This window comes from Podarcis muralis, chromosome 1 (genome assembly GCF_964188315.1).
Source record: "Podarcis muralis chromosome 1, rPodMur119.hap1.1, whole genome shotgun sequence".
In the NCBI taxonomy this organism is placed as follows: Eukaryota; Metazoa; Chordata; class Lepidosauria; order Squamata; family Lacertidae; genus Podarcis; species Podarcis muralis.
The window spans coordinates 8,019,585-8,027,620 of NC_135655.1; the positions used below are offsets into that span (position 1 = coordinate 8,019,585).

The following is an 8,036-nucleotide window of genomic DNA, read 5'->3' on the forward strand; positions in this document are numbered from 1 at the left end:
TAAACCACTCTGGAAATTGTAGCTGGGGTGGGTGGGTGGGAACAGGGGTTTTCTAACAATCCTCAGCACCCATAACAAACCGCAGCACCCAGAATTCTTTGGGGGAAGCCGTGACTGTTTAAAGTGGTTTAATACTGCTTTAAATGCACAATGCAGATGGGGATAAATTGGATTTGTTGGGTGATCTTTATTCTTATTCTTAAAATTTATGCAGCGCCCTTCAACACAAGATATCTGGGCAGCTCACAGAATAAAATACAAGATAAAAACACTAGTAAATAATTAAGACAAAAACAACAAAACAACAACACACCCCAATATATTACTATTCTATAAGAATCTATTATATCCTTTGCTGTCCCATACATTATTTTATTTCCCAAATTTCACCTAACCCTCCCCTCCTCCCCACTGCTTCCTTTCACCTGTGTGAGATCTTCCCATCATAATATTTTTTTCTAGTTGCTTTCATAAAATAGAATAACATGAAAACTGTTAAATTATAATTACGTCTTTTGTCCTTACATGCTTAACAATTGCCTAGGCAGTTCTTGAGGTATTGTGGTCCTGAGCATTTAAGTGGTTTGGTAGAGGGAGAAAAACCAGTGTTTCCTTTTTTGTTTAAATCGTGAGACAACAATTAACATCTTGGTCACGCCTTCTGGTTTAACGTGGTTAAACCTATGGTTTAAACCTATGGTTACACCCATGGTTTAACCTATGGGTTCTCACTGGGGGAAAAAAAACATTTGCTGCAAACTTATGCAGTCTCTAAACCCTTTCTTGCCATAGCAAACCTTGCCCGGTGAGACATCTTTATCTGCAATGTGGAATCTTTATCTAATATCTTTTCATTCAGTTGCTATTGCTCTCCCCGCAACAGATGAAAGAATAGTAACCGCATGCAATTCTCCCTGCCGTTGCTAATACTGTACTGCGATACTCATCTGTCTCTCCTGAGCAGCTACAATTTGACGGGTGGATTCTCTGGGCTCTGAAAGCAGGTTGCGTTCAGCCCTGGAATTGAAAATAACCACATTCTCCATCTTTGAACCGTGACTTGCTTGTCTGGAGCGTTAAATAAAGGCAACATCTTCCCGATGGCTGCCGCAACGTCAGGTGGGGGCACAGACGCCACCCACCCCTGCCTATTTGCAACCTGATTTTTGCTTTCCGAGGGAAGGGAGAGTGTTCTTAAGCTTGGGAAACTGTAGCACATCTGCAGCACACTCAGGGAGAATAAACACAGCTGTTCCGATGAGGAAATGACCTGCTATTTGATTGAAAATAGTGTTGCTTTTTTTTTATAAAAAAAAATAATCTCATTTTATGAGTGTGTGTAAGACTGTGGGAACCACAAGGCTTGCTGATCTCTTCTTATGTCAGAATTGTGGCCCTTTTAATTAATTTTAAGAATAATATGAGCTCATGATGGTAGTTACAGACCCCACTTCCAGGACTGCTTGCTCCTGCAAAGGTTTTGGGGTGGGCCTATTGCTTCACTTCCAATCAGTGCATGCCCTGGAACTTCCAGCTGAAACCCAAGAACCACAGAATTTGAGAGCTGGGAGAGTTCCTAAGGGGCATCTACTCCAGCCCACTGCAACACACCTTTTTTTTTTTATGTAGACAAATTTTAATGAAATAAAGTATACATAGGAAATAGCAATAAACTTTGACAGAAAGGAATCAAAAACCCTTCTTAGAGAAAACCCTTCTTAGAGAAAGTTTAAGGGTTCATTCAACAGCAAAACCAATTAAGGAAAAAATCAAGCTTTATCTAGAGAAACAGCTCAAATGACTTTACTCCAAGTAAACTCTGAAAGCTACCATACTTTTGGTCCAAATCGTAGTTTTCAAGTTGGCAGGTGGGATATAGTGAAGTCTATGACCAAGTGTATTTGCCCCAGATATGCAACATGAATACAGATGCAATAAAGAGGAGACTCATAACGAGAACTGGAACAGGACCGACTTTGAGGCCAGGGGAATCCTCTGAATAAAATCTCCACATCCCTCCAGTGCCTGCAGAAGTTGTACGGCCTGCACTCCTTGTTCCACAGCTAGCACTTTTCCTCTGCCTGACAGTGGATCCTGGGGCCTGCGAGGCGACGGCTTTGCTGGGCGAGCGGCCGGAGGCACCCACGTTGGTGGCACTGGGATTGGGGCCAGACATGGCGAAGGTCGGCTCCGTCGGCTTCTCACAAACTCTCTCAGCCGGCAAGTGTTGCCTCCGTCGTCTTGTCGGCTTCCCCCTCCTGCAATGCACCTTTTACAGGGACGCGGGTGGTGCTGTGGTCTAAACCACTGAGCCTCTTGGGCTTGCTGATCAGAACATCATCAGTTTGAATTCCTATGACGGAGTAAGCTCCCATTGTTCTGTCCCAGCTCCTGCCAACCTAGCAGTTCGAAAGCACGCCAGTGCAAGTAGATAAATAGGTGGAGCTGCGCCGGGAAGTTGAACAGCCTTTCTATCACTGTGTCCCGTTGCGCCAGAAGCAGTTTAATTCTGCTGGCCACATGACCCAGAAAGCTGTCTGTGGACAAACGCCGGCTCCCTTGGCCTGAAAGCAAGATGAGTGCCGCAACCCCATAGTTGCCTTTGACTGGACTTAACCGTCCAGGAGTCCTTTACCTTTTACCTTATAGCACCAATATTCCAAGGTAGTGATGGTTGGGGAAACATCGCTGAACGACTAAGAAAGGGGAGCAAGGTGTGGATGGCACAGTTCAAATGTACCATTAAATGCACTGTTATTGCATCAATGACAAGTTGCAGAATAAACCTGCAAAAAAACCAACTACTCAGTCTGGAGGGGCCCCTAATTATTCTGGACAGGAGACCCCTTGACTTGTGCTGCTCTTCCCTAAGCAATCAAATGCAGGCATCTGGGCAAAAAAATTGCCAGGATTTATGTCATATCATTTGGTGAAATTTTTCCCATTTCACCATCTCTTTTAAAAACTGGACAGTTTTTTTTTTAAATTAAAAAAAACAAATAAATGGCTACTAGCCATGTTGGCTATGCTCAGTCAGATGTAGTAATGCTTCTGAACACCAATTTGCTGGAAACGGCAGGAGGGGAGAGAGCTCTTCTGCTCAGATCCTGTTTGAAGGTTTCTCCATAGATGTCCACCTGGCTACTGAGAGAAGAGGAAGCTGGACTAGGTGGGTCACCGGCCTGATCTAGCAGACAGGTTCTTCTTATGTCCTCATGCTTTACATCAGCTTAATATTTGCTACACTGTTCAGTGACACATCAAAATGTGGAGGGTAGGACTCGAACCCATGGCTTCAAGTTACAAGAAAGGAGATTCCAACTAAACATCAGGAAAAACTTTCTGACAGTAAGAGCTGTTCAACAGTGGAACGGTCTCCCTTGGGAGGCGGTGGACTCTCCTTCCTTGGAGGTTTTCAAGCAGAGGTTGGGTGGCCATCTGTCATGGATGCTTGAGTATAAACACTGACAACTGGGAAACACTGGCCTGCGAGAGCTGCAATTGGAGAACAGCCTTGACCAAAGGTGTCATGGACTTTGAAGACGCTCGAACTCAGGACAAAAGGGAGAAACATGCTAAGAGGGAGGCACGCTTGGCAAACCCTCACCGTGATCAACTCCTGCCCAGAAACCTATGTCCCCACTGTAGAAGGACGTGTGGATCCAGAATTGGCCTCCACAGTCACTTACAGACTCCCTGTTAATATTGTGTTCACGGAAGACAATCTTACTCGGCTACGAGGGATCGCCGAAGCAGCAGAAGAAGAACAGCTAAGATTTTTTGCATTGCACTACAGTGGTACCTCGGGTTAAGTACTTAATTCGTTCCGGAGGTCCGTTCTTAACCTGAAACTGTTCTTAAACTGAAGCACCACTTTAGCTAATGGGGCCTCCCGCTGCCACCGCGCCACTGGAGCACGATTTCTGTTCTCATCCTGAAGCAAAGTTCTTAACCTGAGGTACTATTTCTGGGTTAGTGGAGTCTGTAACCTGAAACGTATGTAACCTGAAGCGTATGTAACCCGAGGTACCACTGTATAATTCTATGAATGGAACAGTTAAAAAATCAAAAGTGCTTCTTCCTTTAAACTGTCCGAAATGGACTAGTCATTTAAATTGCCAACATAAAGTAGCATGCCTTTGGGACCACTTGCAAGGTAAATAGACACATAATATAAGTGTCTGTAAATGAGAGTGGGGTGTACCAGTCTTTGATGTGGTAGATGAAGGAGCACCCCCTCCGAAACTTGGCAACATCAGCACTTTGTAGTCGCTGGAGACCGTGACGTAGCCAACAGAGGAGATACTTCTGACACCAGGGGAGTCTGTAAGCTTTCTGGGACGGCTTCAAAGCAAACCAGCCCATTTGGTGCCTTGCCACAGCCTGTGGTCTGTGAAGAGGAGGCTGATGTGAGAAGAATAATAGTTTGTGTATGCATCTACTTTCCCTCTCTCCAAGTAATGACATCTCTCTAATCTATTCCTCGGGCGGGCTGGCACTCGGAAATGATCATCAGATGAAGATTTGCTTGTGTGAATTTGCCATCACAGAGATCTGTCACCACGGAGAGAACTCAAACAGCACCTCACAGGCAACTCAAACAGCATGTTCTTTAACAGAGTCAGACATTCCCAGAGGGGGAAGGTCTCCGTCTTTAAATGTTTAAGGAAAATATAGGCAGGCAGAAAATAAAGTGGGAAGTGGTGAGCTATTTCTACAGGGAAAAGAATTGACAGGATCGGTGTTTTTCCTGCCACTTTTTTTACCTGCAAAAATTTACATCTTCTGCAGGACAACAGAAAAGCTCTCACCTGAAAATTACCAAAAATTATGGGGCAAAGGGAAGGGTTGTTGTCATCAATGATATTACGGGCACTGTCCAATACGTGCTTAACTCACCTATGGGCTCCTGTGCTTTGATTAACATTGCATGATACTTTGATAAAAATGTATCATTGCAGCAAAAGAATATTGATGCAACCAGGTCTAAAAAGAAGCAGCAGCAAAACGCACACATAATCAATAAATACCTTTAAGGGGGGGTTGTTATCAATAAATGTGTGTTTGAGGATGCCATTTATAAACTGAGACATAACACACAGTTTGGACAGACATTACTCTCAAGTGCACAGAGAGTAGTGGATATGAGGATCCGTCCTTACTCCACCTTCCTTTTCTTTTCCCAATTTCATTTTTGTGGAAAACTACAGATTTTGGGGCACAGGACTGTAGACCTCCCCTGTGAGCGACGTCTGAACACAACCTAAATGGCAGGGTGATTAAACGATAGCAGAGCCTGCCGTAATAGAGAGAAAATAAGCACCTTTGGTTCATTACATCTCAAATGCCGCTTAATAAGATAATTACAGCTCCGTCGGAAAGGGCTGGCAAGTTGAGGCACTGAGACAATCACTCCAGTTAGCTGGATTTCAATGCAGTCATTTACAAAACTTCAAAAAGTTGTCATTCTGGGCGGACAGGGAGTCAAACTGCAGCTAGCTCTCTGCCTTTGCCATAGGGATGTTGCTGAGAGTCTCTTCCTGTGCAAATTTCTTCCTGCAGTTTGCTCCAAATTGGCAGCCTTTGTTTCTGACACAGGACTGATATATCAAGAATCTTCCACCCTTCCATTTTTCTGGCCTAATTTAGGAATATAGGAAGCTGTCTCATACTGAGGGCGCATTCGCACAATACATTTAAAGCACTGTGACTTTAAACAGTTGTGGCTTCCCTCAAAGAATTCTGGGAGCTGTAGTTTGTTATGGGCACCGAGAGTTGTTAGGAAACACCTCTATTCCCCTCCCAGAGGTACAATTGCCAGAGCATCAGGGACCGGCAGGATGCTGACAAGTGTGCCCTGGGAAAAGTAGGGCTGGAGTCTGACTCGGGAGAGGGGGGCAGTGGTTTGTGGGGATCTGGACCAGCTAGGAGACGAGAATCAGAGGCAGGGGAAGCTTCGGAGCTAGAGGAAGAGGAGGAAGAGGCAGGTCAGGCAAGTGAAGGGCTAGGTGCTTCCCACTCTCCCCTGAACTACTGTCTCCCAGAACCAGGAGGGGACTGAAGAGGGAAGAGCAGAGGAAATTTCCACACAGGCATAGTCTCCAGCTACATGCGCACAGCCTGTCGGGGGAAGGTGAAGGGAGAGTGGTCCCCAGTCGCTACAACTACTCCATAGAGCGCAGACCTGGGAATAGCTACCTCAACACTGAATGGGTCACCAGATCTGTAGAAATGACTGTGTTATTTTCGGCAATATGGAGTTAACACTCTGTCATGTGCACTTCCTTTGGGCTCTGTGTAAAACACAGAGTGGTTTAACAATCAATCCCTTTTCACCAGGAATTCGGGGGGGGGGGATGTGGCCTCAGTTAGATCATTTGGTCCATCTAACTTGGCATTCCTCATGAGAAGAGAAGACTCCCTGGGAAAGACCCCGATGTTGGGAAAGACTAAACAACAACAACTTGGCATTGTCCACAATGACTGGAAGCAGATCTCCAGGGTTTCGGAGAGAGACACTCTTCCAGCGATACCACAAGGCAGAGTGAGGCAATTGCTTCAGGCAACAGATACTGATGGGCAGCAGTTCCCCTGCCCTCCCAACCATTCCTCCTGAGTCCTTGGCCACTCCCCTTTGCTGGAGTGTGTGGCATGCATCCTGTACTCTAGCTTGCTGCCCTCAGGTGCCCTAGTGAACACTGTCCCGTTGCCAGGGTTGAAGTAAGGTTCAGTTGGGAGCAGGGACATAGAATCGTAGCATCTTGCCCTCTGACTCAGGCAGCAAAATGTTTTGGGCCTGCTTTCAACACACACGGGTCTCAAAGCACCTTGTTGTTGTTTAGTTGTTTAGTCGTGTCTGAATCTTTGTGACCCCCTGGACCAGAGCACGCCAGGCACTTCTGTCTTCCACTGCCTCCCGCAGTTTGGTCAAACTCATGCTGGTAGCTTCGAGAACACTGTCCAACCATCTTGTCCTCTGTCGTCCCCTTCTCCTTGGGCCCTCCATCTTTCCCAACATCAGGGTCTTTTCCAGGGAGTCTTCTCTTCTCTTCTCAGGATCTGTTCTTCCAGTGAGCACTCAGGGCTGATTTCCTTCAGAATGGATAGGTTTGTTCTTCTTGCAGTCCATGGGACTCTCAAGAGTCTCCTCCAGCACCATAATTCAAAAGCATCAATTCTTCAGCGATCAGCCTTCTTTATGGTCCAGCTCTCACTTCCATACATCACTACTGGGAAAACCATAGCTTTCACTATACGGACCTTTGTTGGCAAGGTGATGTCTCTGCTTTTTAAGATGCTGTCTAGGTTTGTCATTGCTTTCCTCCCAAGAAACAGGCGTATTTTAATTTTGTGGCTGCTGTCACCATCTGCAGTGATCACAGCAGCCACGAAATTAAAAGCACCTTAGAAAATAGCTTTTTCTCAGGCAGGAATATTCATGCCCATTTTTTTTTAAATAAAATTTTTATTAAGGTTTTTACATTACAAAATAGAAAAAGAAAAAGGGAAAAATACAAAATAAAAATAGTTAAAAACAATCAATCCTTTCATCACATTATTTTTCATTTACTTGTTTCCCGGACCTCGGACCTCCCTTTTTTGTATTCCAGTTCAATTTATTAGCTCAGCAGTTTCTTTCCCTCTTTATTCTACCCAGATCTTGAATCTTAAATTATTATAACATTAAATTTTTACTTATAAAAAACCATTTTTTTCATATTCTTTTATACCATTAGCTATTCATGCCCATTTCTGTGTTGGTGTAAAGCAGAGTTCCGTGCCCAGCGGAAGGATGAGGAGTACGTACTACATACTCTATATTGCTTTATTTACAGTTCAAAGCAGATATATTACAGAAAGACATCTTGCCTCTGCCGGAGCAGAAAATGCATCCTCTCTCCTCGACAGCTTGGAGAGAATCACACAGTGAAAAACAGGAAACCAGTGTACGTCACATCCAGTCTCCCTTTCCCGTGAGAAACTCCAACAGTACAGACTGTGGAATGTAAACACCTGTCTCGTGACAAGCCCTTTCG

At 44.8% G+C, this 8,036-nt stretch overlaps 1 pseudogene; it reads right to left on the minus strand.

Moving 5' to 3' along the window:
• Window positions 1–1,756: 1,756 nt before the first annotated feature.
• On the minus strand, window positions 1,757–2,177 carry LOC114585462 (protein transport protein Sec61 subunit beta pseudogene; annotated as a pseudogene).
• Between the last annotated feature and the right edge of the window lie 5,859 nt (window positions 2,178–8,036).